This window comes from Phyllobates terribilis, unplaced genomic scaffold, assembly GCF_046119375.1.
Source record: "Phyllobates terribilis strain yellow unplaced genomic scaffold, ASM4611937v1 Scaffold_420__1_contigs__length_1611072, whole genome shotgun sequence".
NCBI lineage: Eukaryota > Metazoa > Chordata > Amphibia > Anura > Dendrobatidae > Phyllobates > Phyllobates terribilis.
Genome location: NW_027363180.1, coordinates 125173 through 139080, shown reverse-complemented (window position 1 = coordinate 139080; position 13908 = coordinate 125173).

Here is a 13908-nt window from a genome sequence, read left to right as displayed (position 1 = left end):
GCTGTATTGAATAGTGTCTGTGTTATTCACTATGTGATATGTGTTTTTTTATTGTATACTAATGTATAGTGACTAGTGATGATTGAGCGTGTTCTATGAACCCATTCAGCGAGCACACTGTCTAACAGCCGTGACACTTGCAGGCACGGCGACCTTAAAAGAAATGCCGAGCATGCCAAAATACTCGGCGAGCACCTGAGCGTGCTCGCCGAAGGGGTTGATAGAACACGCTCGATCATCACTAATAGTGACCAGATGCCTCTAAGGAATCTTTTTTGGCCTCTGTTTTACTGGTGCTTGAAGTGCAAATTTTTGTAGCTCTAATGATTAAGTAATATGCAACTATGTGAACTGCAATTGCCAATTAACAATTTAAGGGTATCCATCAGATATACCCCTCCCTCCAATTCCCATTCATGACCATGCAGGATTTGGAAAGCTAAATCCATAGACACCTCTATATCTTTTATCTGTTGCTGCATTTCTGAGTGCTCTGGGTGTAACGGAGCACTAACCAAGCCTCAGCCTTCCAAGGTTGCTTCCCTGCCCAGCACCAGCCTCTGTATCTTGATTGATAGCTCACTGTCAGTTTTTTGGGACGTCAGGCACCAAGCAAGGAAAATCAGTGAGCTAGACACTAGCACTGGGAACTTTCCCTCCGTACATAAACAAAACATAAACCAAAAAAAAAGCAATTTGGCACGTTACTTAATTTATGTAGATTTATAGAATGAAATGTTGGATTTCGTACGAGCTCGATCCATGTTTTTCACAGAGCTCATATCTATTATAGTCTAGGGCTGTTCACATATTTCTGTGGACCGCGTATTTTTCACCGAAACACGTTGACCTGTCGGACTTTGATCCAAATCAAAGTTTAGAGCTTCTCGGATGCAAAACAAAGCTGATGAAAGTCTGAATGAGGCCTTACTCTATTATTTATTTTTTAAGCAGCGTTCATTCCAGGCTGCTGTACACATGAAGAGGGTTTACACACCTAAAATACATATATAAAACACAGAAACAAGCTACCATTGACAGACTAGTATGGAGGGAGACACTGCCACTACGATCTAACAGTGTGGATTCTGGTGTCTCGCTCCTTCCCTCAGGTTGTATGCCAAAAGCCTCCTCCAATAAGCAAGTTCTGGACAAGCTGCAGGTGGAGAGGGAGTGCGGGATTACGGTGAAGGCCCTGACTGCGTCTCTGTTTTACACTTACGAGGGAAAAAAGTATCTCCTGAACCTGATCAACACTCCGGTGAGTGTGACGTTTCTTCTTGATTTGTTTCTCTGTGGTCTTGTTGCGGATGTTCAACTGGTCACGGCGGTCGCGTGACCTGTCACATAACTAAATGATGTCATGGAAGGTCCTTTCACACCACCGCGAGCCGTACAAGAGACCGGACGCAGTGGAGAAAAGACCGGGGGCCATCAGAAGGTAAGTATAATGTTATTTTCTCCAATCCCCTCCATGACAGCACACCTGGAGGTAGCCTCCCCATCCTAATTAGGGACAGGAAAACAAGAGGTTAAATAGCCCCTTCCCGCTACAATCCCCAGTGTTTTCCTGTCCCTATGGGATGAAGAGGTTACCTGGGGTGCCTGCAGCCGGCAAGCAGGGCCCTATTAAATTTACCTGCCGGGCTGCAGGGAGCGATCGCCTCCGACCTTCCTTTCTTTGCAGCTCCCGTGTCTCCTTGAGAGCGGGACCCCCCACACACACACTCGCCTGCGTGTAAAGCAGAGTAGGGTTTTGGGGGCTGGGGGCCTCCTGTAGCTCCCCGGCCGGAGTCTCCTCTGTCCTCCATGGCGGCGTGCCGGAAGTCAGGCTTTTGGCCAGCGGGACGTCACTTCTGGCGCGTTCCACCGTGGAACGCATGGGGCCGCGGCGGGAAATTCAAAAGGAGAAGCCGCGGTTTGCCCTGAAAATGAGGATCCTTCACCAGATAGGTGAAAATTTGGCACTGGATCTCGGTCTCCCCTATAAAAGACCCAGATGAGAAGACTCCATTAAGGTAGGACAGAATATTCTGCTACTATGGAGGGTGCTGTTCCAAAGCCTGCGTCTGCAGAGCCCAGCGCTAACCCGGCCCCAGTAAGTACTAGGTCCTAGGTTATTCCCCACTCTCTTTTGAGCAGGATCCTAAATATATTTTAAATCTCCCCTTTTTTTATTTTTAATTTAGGGAGACAAGGATCCGGCACCGACAGTGGGAGAAAGCACTACAGTTCGCAAATGTGCCATCTGTATAAAAAAGCTGGCTTCAGGGCATAAGAAACCCCTATGCTGGAAATGCACTGACAACATTGTGAAGGAAGAACAGCCTTCCCTTATGGAAGAAGTCAGGGGAATGGTTCGGCAGGAAATACAATCTTCCCTAGCCTCCTTCTCACAAGCCAGAGCTGAAGGTCCATCTCCCCCCAAAAGGAGAAAATATACGGTTAGGGAGACCTCTGATTCAGAATTAGGGTCTATGGAGGAACCGGAAGAAGGGGTCCTAAGTGAAGATCATGAGGAAGATAGGAAATATTACTTTTCGTCTGAGAATATGGAGGAATTGTTGTCGCAGGTGAGAGACACGATGCAGGTGGAAGAGGAGAAGGAAACCCGTACAGTTCAGGATGAAATGTTTGGCGGTCTGAAATCCAAGAAGAAGGTAGTGTTCCCTGTGCATGACAACATTTGGAGTCTTATTTTGGATGAATGGGAGTCACCTGAGAAAAGGCTTAGTATGGCAGGAGAAATGAAGGATAGATTCCTTCTAGATGAAAAGGCGGCTAAGCTATGGATGGAAGTCCCGAAGGTTGATGTACAGGTGGCAAGGGTTGCGAAGAAAACAACTCTTCCCTTTGAAGACTCGTCACAGCTCAAAAATCCTATGGATAGGAAGATGGACAGCCTTCTAAGGAAGGCATGGGAAACATCGGCGGCTTCACTGAAGACTAATATCGCTTCAACTTGTGTAGCTCGTTCCATGTTCCTCTGGCTCCAACAACTAGAGGAACATCTCTGGAAAGGTACCACTCAAGAGGACCTCCTAGCATCTCTTCCTTTTCTGCAGAAGGTCACTGGATTCCCAGCGGATGCCTTGGCGGAGTCGGTCAAGATTGCGGCAAGATCGGCAGCATTATCAAATTCTATGAGAAGAGCTCTGTGGTTGAAGATGTGGAGTGGGGACAACGCATCAAAATCTAAGCTTTGTTCCATTCCATTTAAAGGAGAGTATATGTTTGGGGCGGTGCTAGACGAGTTGTTGGAGAAAGCATCCGACAAGAAGAAGTCTCTGCCAGAGCCAAAGAATCCAAAAAGTTTCAGAAAGAGACCATTTCTTCTCCCTCAACAACAACAGCAGCAAGCATTTCAGTACAGAGGCAAGGGTAAAACTGGTCGCTGGAGTTACACAAAAGGGGGAAGAGGTAGGAATATCTTTCAAGGTTCTAGGCAGGACAGACAATGACGCCAAGAAGGTAGGAGGCAGAATTGCGAGCTTCCTTCCTCAATGGCAGCTTATTGATTGGAAAAGGATTTGTCGTAGCAACAGTAGACCAGCCAGAGGCTTACTACCACGTGCCAATTCATCCGGATTACAGAAAATTTCTCAGATTTGCTGTAACTCAGAACCGAGAGGTACTTCATTTTCAATTCAATGTACTCCCCTTCGGCATTTCGTCAGCACCCCGCCTGTTTACAAAGATCATGGCAGAGGTAGTAGGTTTATCTAAGGAAACTGAATATCTGCATCGTCCCATATTTAGAGAATTTTTTGGTGATGGTTCCCTTGGTTTCAAGTTTGGAAAGAGACCTCCAGATGACCCTCCAGATCCTGGAATCCTTGGGATGGTTGATAAACTACCAAAAGTCAGATCTGATTCCCTCCACCAGGAAGACCTCCTTGGGAATTCTCCTGGATTCTCAGCAACAAGCCTCTTTTCTGCCAAAAGAGAAGCAGATTCAGTTGAGGTCGAAAGTTTATGCACTAAAGAACCAGAGAGGAGTGTCATTAAGATTCGCCATGTCCGTCCTCGGGTCCATGACCTCATTTATTTAGGCGGTACCTTGGGCTCAAGCGCATTCAAGGGTCCTTCAAAACTACATCCTTTCCTGTTGGGACAGATCTCCAAGTTCCCTCTCCAACAGAATTCATCTGCCAGAGAAGGTGAAAGCATCTTTAAATTGGTGGCTCTGTCCAGGAAATCTGGAGAAAAGTTCAGCATGGATTCAACTTCCCTTGTTATCCGTCAAAACAGACGCAAGCAAAAGAGGATGGGGAGCAGTAGTCTCCCACGTGGCCTTCCAAGGGGTCTGGTCGCAAGAAATAGCAGAGCAGTACTCAAACTTAAGAGAAATGAAAGTGGTGGAAGAAACCCTATGGGCAGCCACTACTGTGCTTCAGGGGTCGAATGTCAGAGTCTACTCGGACAATATGACAACTATAGCCCACTTGAGACATCAGGGAAGTACAAGAAACAGGAGGTTACAGATGATCTCCGAAAGGATCTTCCACTGGGCGGAGCATAATCTACTATCCTTATCGGCTCTGCATCTGAGGGGCTCCGACAACTATCATGCAGATCTTCTGAGCAGAAAATACATTCATCCAGGGGAGTGGAGCATGAACTCGAAGATATTTCAGATGATTGCTCAAAAGTGGGAATACCCAGATGTGGACCTGTTTGCGAACCAGGAAAACGCAAAAGTAAGAGCCTTTTTCTCTTTGAAACCCGAGGATTCAGCAACAGGGATAGATGCATTCGCTCACCCTTGGAAAGTTGGGCTCGCTAATGCTTTTCCCCTGATTCTGTTAATACCAAGGACTTTACAAAAAATCAGGTCGGAAGGGCTCAAGACTATCCTAATAGCTCCAATGTGGCCAAAAAGAGCATGGTTCGGAACATTGAGCAGTCTAAGAATGGATGATCCATTGATGCTTCCTCGAATCCACGATCTGCTGCATTAGGGCCAGATTTTCCATCCGGCCCCTCAGAATTTGGCTCTAGCAGCTTGGCTTCTGAGACCGCCCTCTGAAAAGCCAGAGGCTTCTCAGTACAGGTGATCCAAATGTGGCGCCCTGCTGTGCATTGGTGCCACAGAACCCAGAAGGGTGCATGGATGGATTTCTCCACAAGAGGCCCTCACTAGATACAAACACCTCTACCTTCCAACTCATACCAGCAGAGGGAGCCCAGATAGGGATATATATAGGGAAGGTGGAGCCAGGCAGCTCAGTTGATTAGTGAGTGCTCAGAGTCAGAGCAGAGCAGGCAGGCTGAGAGAGAGCCTGAGAGCGTGCCGACACTCAGCGGTGAAGACGCAGCACGTCAGCTGCCTAGTAGTGAGGGCCCCGAGTGTGGCCGACGGCAAGGAGAAAAAGGGGAGTGAAACCAAGGGGGCAGAGGAGCACAATAAGCTCACCCCATTATATCTACCGGACACCGGATCCGCGCCTACAGGGACCCTTTACACCCAGTGGGGATAACCGGAATCCCAGGAGGACTACAAGTCCCTGACAAACCTGAAGGCTAGACACACACAGGATCAGGAACCACGAAGGCCCCGACGTCCAGGGAAAGTGGTTACCAACCAGAGGTCCTATTTCTGAGCATCTGGTGAAGTAAAAGCAGGACACATAAGCTAGGCCCAGTTGCAGGCTGGCCAGGAGCATACATAGGGACAGACACGGATCAGGAGGCCCTATACCTGCTCCCTGGGGAGAAGTCCAAAAGTGCGCCCTTCATCTGGAGTACCCTGGACCGTACCTAACAGCTGTACCAGTAAAGGAAATGAAGCAAATCCCCTGTCTCTGTCCGTTACTCCTGCTGTGCCATCGCTTTACCTGCACCACAATGCTCAGCGCAACCTGCATCATTTATACTGCCCTGAGGCCTGCTCCACCTGTGGGGAGCCGTTCCATCTCAAGCTGTCCTGACATCTGCCTCAGAGGACTGTTGCAGCGCTGGTGATCCTCACCAGACACCACAGGTGGCGTCACAACAAATTCCCTACAAATAATTCCTTTTGGCACTGACCGCCCTGGGCCAGCCACCGCGATAATCCCCGCAGGCAGTCTTAGGCCCGGCTGCCGGGTGCCCCGCGACACCCCTGGGGGCGAGTCACATACACTGCAGAAAAGCAGAAAACCAGTCACAATTTCCATCTATGGAAAAATCTAGAAAGCTTTCAAGCTATGGTATGAGCCTCGTCCATTAGATCCCTTTCGGCCTGACGTGGCCAGAATCTTGGATTTCCTACAGAACGGTCTGTCTAAAGGATTAAGACCAAGCACACTGAAGGTCCAAGTCTCGCCTTTAAGTTCCTATTTTGATGCTGATTTGGCCCAAAACAGATGGATTAAGAGGTTCATGATAGCTGCTTCTTGGATTAATCCAACAAGAGCTAAAATAGTTCCACCTTGGGATCTCAACGTAGTTCTTAGAGGCCTAACTATGCATCCTTTCGAGCCAATAGCCGAAGCACACATAGACAAATTGTCTTGGAAAGCGGCATTGCTTATAGCTCTGACTACAGCCAGAAGAGTGAGTGAAATCCAAGCCCTGTCTATCAGAGAGACTTATTGTCGTATTTTGGAGGACAGGATCATCCTCCAGTTGGATCCTTCTTTTCTACCTAAAGTGTTGTCTAATTTTCATATGTCTCAGCCAATAATTCTTCCGTCATTCTGTCAAAATCCATCAAATAGCAAGGAAGAAGAATTCCACGCGTTGGATGTAAGAAGGACTATAATCCGCTATTTGAGGCAGACTGAAACCTGGAGGAAGGATCAGAACCTATTTGTCCAATATGGAAGCCCCAATAAAGGAAAGAAAATTGCAAAAATACGCTAGCAAATTGGATTAAGAAAGCAATTTGTGAAACATACATAGTTCAAGATTTGCCTCCTCTGAAATCCTTGAAAGCTCTTTCTACTAGAGCTATGTGGGTCTCCTGGGCGGAAAAAGCTAGTGCATCCATTGAGCAGATTTGCCGGGCAGCTACATGGTCGTCTGTCCATACCTTTGCTAAACATTATAGACTAGATGTAATATCTAATAGAGACTTAGCATTTGGAAGGAAAGTCCTTCAGGCTGTTGTCGCTCCCTAAAATTCATTCTTTGGTATTACTCCAGGTGTGCTGTCATGGAGGGGAATGGAGAAAATAGAATTAGACTTACCAGTAATTCGGTTTCTAAGACCCTCCACAACAGCATGGGTAGTTCCCTCCATTTCTTTGATTGGAAAAATCCTTAGTGTTAATAAATATTTAGAGCATTCATACTGTGTGGTCCTTTGAAAACACTGGGGATTGTAGCAGGGAGGGGCTATTTAACATCTTGTTTTCCTGTCCCTAATTAGGATGGGGAGGCTACCTCCAGGTGTGCTGTCGTGGAGGGTCTTAGAAACAGAATTACCGGTAAGTCTAATTCTATTTTTTTTTTTTTACCATTTTTATTCTTTTTTTCAACTATTAACTTGTTCACACTATATAAATACATGCCGGTTGCAAGGATTTATATAGTGTGACCAAGTTGTCAAGCACTTTCCAAGTGATGCTAAAATCGCTTGGAAAGCAGTTGACAACCCGCATGCGGACATGCATGTGAAAAATGCTTCACTTACGTTTGTCCCTGGCAGGAAAAACGCATGTAAAATCTGCATGCTTTTTTTCTGCCAGGGAGATGCAGAAACACTCAGGAAAAATCCGGAGCATTTCTGCATCGTGGGCATGTGGCGCCCCTGAGGGTTCAGTCGCCACAGAGGTACTGCACCTCACCCAGAGGTGTGGTGTCTCCCTTCACTCAGGTAAGATGGGAGTGCTGCAGAGAACCCCCCAAAACACCTGCATCCAACATTACACTGCTTCAGACCGGCTGGAAGGGCAACATGCAGAGAGCAGCTGCTGAGCCCTGTCCCTGGCTGGAGTGGGGGAAACCCAAAGGTAGGGGGAACCAGTAGTGGGTGTGGGTGGAGGAAGCAGTTAGAAGGAGCACACAGTAGGTATATAATGGGAAGCAATCTTAGGGTGGCAGTCCAGAACAGAATGGTCAGTCAGTACAGTACAGACGGTCAGTGAGGACTGTCTGGGAGCAGAGGCTCAGCAGGAGCTCTGCTCCACAAGAAGGGCCCGGGATAGAGGCCCCAGAGGGGAGAAGGGAGTAGGCTCCATTCTAAGAAGGGATCCCAGGGGTACGGGGCGTGCAGGACAGCACCCATACGCCCCGCATCTGTCAGAAGACAGAGGGATCGGTTGCCCCATTCTAATCTCCAGGGGGTCAGGTTGGTCCCGGATCCGACGTACAGGAAGGACTTCAGCATACCCGAGCGGGATTGAGAGTGGGCAGCGCAGGGCAGCAGGGAGAAGGACCTAGTGTGAAGACGGTCAAAGTAGGAACACGAGAAAGTGGGGTTCTGCCAAGCATTCCTAAACTTCCTGAGGAAGGATTGAACCCCTGCCAGGGTGAACACGGCGCAACGTGGGAGGCCTTCACCTGTAACTTGCACTTTTGTGTTTCCTGAAGAACTGTGAATTAAAATCTTGGACGACTGCACTGAGTTGCCTCCGTCTATTCCTTCACTGGTGCCATTTCCCTCCCTGCACTACAACGCCCAGCGCACCCTCCATCTATTTACACTGCCCTGAGGCCCGCTCCACCTGTGGGGAGCCGTTCCATCTCTAGCTGCCCTAACATCTGCCTCAGAGGACTGTTGCAGCGCTGGTGATCCTCACCAGACACCACAGGTGGCTTCACGACAAATCCTATAAATAATCCCTTTTGCACTGACCGCCCCGGGCCAGCCACCGTGATATTCCCCAAAGCAGCCATACGGCCCGGCTGCCGTGTGCCCCGCGGCCCAGGGGGCAGCGAGTCACCACTTGGTGTCACGAACAGGATACGTGACCAGCCTGCCATCTGCGGGTAATGTGCGCCTAAAGAAGTGTTTTCTGCCTTGAATGTGGCGCCCGCCCCAGAAGAACGGGCGCCATTATGTGCGTGCTAAAGAACAACAGAATGGAACCTCCCGTCGTGGGCCGGGTCCCAGAATGGCTCCAAAAGCAGGCCCTGCCCCTTGCAACAGTGACTGTCCGCATAGATGTGTCCGTCAAAGCGGGGAGGCCGACACAGGGAGTGACCGACAGCAAAGTGCCATGGGACCGCCCCCGAAAGAGGAGAGGCGGTGGAGAGAAGCTGCGTAAAGACCGGGAGGTGTCAGGCCGAGCTGACGCAGTCGCGGGAGCAGGTCGGAGTGATGTCCCTGTCCCAAATGCGGCTGGCGCTGCTCCATCCCTGGTCCCCCTGCAGCCTGAGGCTGATGACCAGGCTGGGTCAGCCTGCAGAAACCAGGGGTTCCCCCGGAGGGGGCCCCACTGTTAAACTGTTTTAGTTAACTGGACTGTACATAAGTTGCCCGGAAGGCTGAGGACTGTGAGAAGCCGGACGTTGACATTGTACATAGTTTAGCACTTCTTAAAGTGCATCCTATTGGTTTTATAATTACAAATATACCTCAGAACAAAAACCCGTTTGGCGTGGCGGAAGACGAGGTCCAGGATTGGATCGTCTATGCCCTGCAGCCATGCCCAGGGCCTACGTTGAGGGTTTGTGGACGGGTCCCTCATGCTGCTACTGTTGCACCCTGGTGCTGGAACTGTCTTGAAAATTGTTTTATATGACAATACTCTTATGATGTTTTATAATGTAACCAGTAACGTTAAAAGAAATGTGCCTCCCATAAAGGGAAGAAATGTTGTTTTATGGTCAAATATGCTGATGCATCTTAAAAATTTTGCATGTCAGTTATGCCTGGTTTTGCTCTGTTCCAGCCCGCGGACGTGCTGTGTTTTACCGGGGGGGGGGAATGTGGCGCCCCTGAGTGTTCAGTCGCCACAGTGGTACTGCACCTCACCCAGAGGTGTGGTGTCTCCCTTCACTCAGGTAAGATGGGAGTGCTGCACAGAACCCCCCAAAACACCTGCATCCAACATGCAGAGTGCAGCTGCTGAGCCCTGTCCCTGGCTGGAGTGGGGGGAACCCAAAGGTAGGGGGAACCAGTAGTGGGTGTGGGTGGAGGAAGCCGTTAGAGGGAGCACTTATACAGTAGGTATATAATGGGAAGCCATCTTAGGGTGGCAGTTCAGAACAGAATGGTCAGTCAGTCTACCATTGGGCCCTATAAGACGTTCTTCATCTCCCGTTGCAGTGGGGTTTTTATTTGTCAAAAAAAAAGACTGGGGGTTGCGCCCCCGCCTTGATTTTCGCGAGTTTAATCGGATCACGGTCTGGGATGCATATCCTCTCCCTCTCATCCCCGACCTCTTTAGAAAAAAATTTGGCTCCTACGATTTGATTAAACTAGACCTCAGGGGGGCTTATAATCTCATTCACATTGAGGAGATGAGTGGAAGATGGCCTTCAATACTCCTGAGGGGCACTATGAAAAGCTTGTGATGGCATTTGGGTTGACTAATGCTCCCGCATTCTTTCAACACTGTTAGTGCCATTTTTAGTCATCTGGCAGGTAGATCACAACAAACCAATCTTGATGACATATTAATTTACTTACCTCCAGTCACATCAGGTACATATCAGGCAGGTCTTACAGATACTCAAAGATAATAAATTATTTGTCAAACCAGAGAAATGTATGTTCTCCATTCAGGGTTAGTTCTTATCATTCACCGTTTTTGCATGGATCTGGCCAAAGTCCGGACGGTACTGGATTGGTATTATATTCAAGACTTAAAGGCATTACAAAGTTTTTTGGGTTTCGCCAGCTACTACTGTAAGTTCATGAAAAACTTTTCGGTAGTGGCCAAACCTCTGATGGACGATTTTGCCAAATAGAAAAAAAAAATTAAGATTTTATTATTTTACTTTCCATTCTTGTAGCTAAACACAATCCAGCTAAGTTTAAAATTGAAATGAAGCCCCTGTACCCCCCTCTCTAGGTGCTTCTGTACCAAGTCTTCCCTGGTCCAGGATGGTCTCTATATCACAGGCTCCAGCAATAACCTATTGACACATGATTGTGGCAGCCCTCACGTGCTGATATATCACAGTGCCAATAGAAGTGGGAAGCGGCACAGAAATCACAAAATAAAGGCAGTGTTTGTGGTAATGCAAGAATCCAGCAAGCAGAGTAATCCACACGTCATACAACAGCCCAACATGGATGATGAAAAGCTGCGTCTTCAGGCGTCTGTGTAAGAACATCACATTTTTGTTTTCCTTCCAGAATAAGCACCAAATGGAATAGCTGAATGCCAGGATACAGAGACCGGCGGGGGGCAGGGAAGCGCTGTCCGCTGGATTTTGTGCTGGTTTCACAAGCGGTCACCCTGCAGTTTTCTCCGGATAATGCTGTGGAGACTTTTCACAACACATCTAATAATTGTGAACCTTCCACTCACATGTTTATTATCTTGTCCGCTGGTCAGACTGGGGGGGATGAAAGCTGGACAAGGGATGAAGAATGATCCTTATTACATATAATGGGTGCACTGAGCGATTGTGAAAAGTCGCAGAGGACTGAGAGCAGAAGGGCAGAGGGTTTCCTCTTCCTCACAGGGACCAGCACAGAAGCCGGAGCAGAAGGGCAGAGGGTTTCCTCTTCCTCACAAGGACCAGCACAGAAGCCGGAGCAGAAGGGGAGACAAGGGCTGAGCCACTTACACAGACAGAAAGCTGAGGAGAGGAGGGCATGTTATTACTCCAGGATCCGCTCCATTCATTCCCTATGTGGCATTCAAGCGCTGAGCTCGGCTTTTCCGGAGCCCCATAGAGAATGAATGGAGCAGCAGTTGATCCCTGACTTTCCACTCCTTCCCGATCAGACGATGGCTCGCAGCGGTCAGACCCCACGATCAGTAAGTGATCACCGAGCCTGTGGATAAGTGATAACTTGTTTTCTACAGACATCCCCTTTAAAACACTTAACCCCCGGGGACGTATTAGTACGCATATTTGCGTACCCTCCGTTCAGTGAGGGCTGCTGCGCTGAGCCCTCACTGAACGGAGCACATGTCAGCTGATTCTTACAGCTGACATGTGCCAGTAACAGCCGAGGGTGGAATCGCGATCCACCCGCGGCTGTTAACCAGTTAAATGCTGCTGTCAATCTCCGACAGCAGCATTTAACGCGCGCTTCCGGGTAGCGCGTCATAAGCCCCGCCCACCGGCGACCCCGTCACGTGATCGCGGGTCGCCGATGGGCGTGCATGACAACCCAGGGTCTGCAGCAGACGCCTGTGGTTGTCATGATCTTGTCGCTATGAGCGCCACCTAGTGGTCGGCGCTCATAGCACAGGACCATTTCTGCTGCATGCAGGGGACCTGCTCGTCCCCTGTATGTAGCAGAGGCGATCGGACAGTTGCTGCTTCTAGTCTCCTATGGAGACTATAGAAGCATGCAAAAAGTAAAAAAAAAAAGTTTTTAAAAATATAAAAAAAAATAAAAAAATATAAAAGTTTAAATCACCCCCCTTTCGCCCCATTCAAAATAAAATATATAAAAAAAAACCCCACATACACATATTTGGTATCGCCGCATTCAGAATCGCCTGATCTATCAATATAAAACAAGAATTATTCCGATCGGCAAACGGCGTAGCGAGAAAAAAATTCTAAACGGCAGAATTACGTTTTTTGGTCGCCGCAAAATTGCAATAAAATGCAATAACGGGCGATCAAAACATCGGATCTACCCCAAATGTTATCAATAAAAATATCAGCCTGGCACGCAAAATATAAGCCATCAACCAGCCCCAGATCACGAAAAATGGAGACGCTACGGGTCTTAGAAAATGGCGCTATTTTTTTATTTTTTTTTTACCAAATTTTGGAATTTTTTTTCACCACTTAAATATAAAAGAACCTATACATGTTTGGTGTCTATGAACTCGTAATGACCTGTAGAATAAGAAGGGCTGGTCAGTTTTAGCATTCAGTGAACATGGTAAAAAAAATAAATAAAAAACCACTGTGGTATTGCACTTTTCTTGCAATTTTACTGCACTTGGAATTTTTTCCCGTTTTCCCGTACAGGATATGATAAAACTAGTAATGGCGTTGAAAAGTACAACTCGTCCCGCAAAAAATAAGCCCTCACATGGCCATATTGACCAAAAAATAAAAACGCTATGGCTCTGGGAACAAGGGGAGCAAAAACGAAAATGCAAAAACGAAAAATGCTCCGGGGCTTAAGGGGTTAAGTAATGGAGCATGCCAGCAGAGAAGGTGGGAGGAGGCGCTGGTTACAGGGGAAACTTTACCTCTGGAGGCCGCATTTAGGGCATGTGAGGGGCGGACACTTCCCATATTCATCATTACTGAACCCCCGCTCTGTGCGGCTCTTATCTGAGCTGCAGGAGACGCAGCAGTTACTAATCAGCCGCTCTCTGTTCACTTGCAGCCGTCCGAGCTCTGCTGTGCCTGTTAGGGGTGAAGTTCGGGTCCTTCAAGGCATCTACTATGCAGCCTGCACAGCAGATCACAGCCCGAGCACAGCGTCTCCGGGTAAATCTCCACCTTGTGAGTTGCTTCTTGTGCAGCAGCCCCATGCAAGTTGCTCTGCTCTCCTCGGCCAGCTCCTGCTGAATACTGAGCTCCTCTGCCCAATCTAGGAGCTCAATAGCCCTGATCACGTAAGTGGTAGCCCAGCGCTGCTGGATCAGATTTACAAATGGCAAACTAATCAGCCCTAGGTATTTCTAATATGTGCAGAGCAGGCGACATAAGTCTGACCGGTGTCCTCATAGACCTTTCCTCAGCCGGGGTCTAATAGGAGCAGTAAAATGGCCGTCATGGGGTCCATTGTTAGATCTCAGCTGCCATAGAAACTCATTGGCACCATGATCATGCCTCCCTCTCCTGTCTAAAGTGCCTAAATGCTGTGGAAGCCCCCTACTGTGT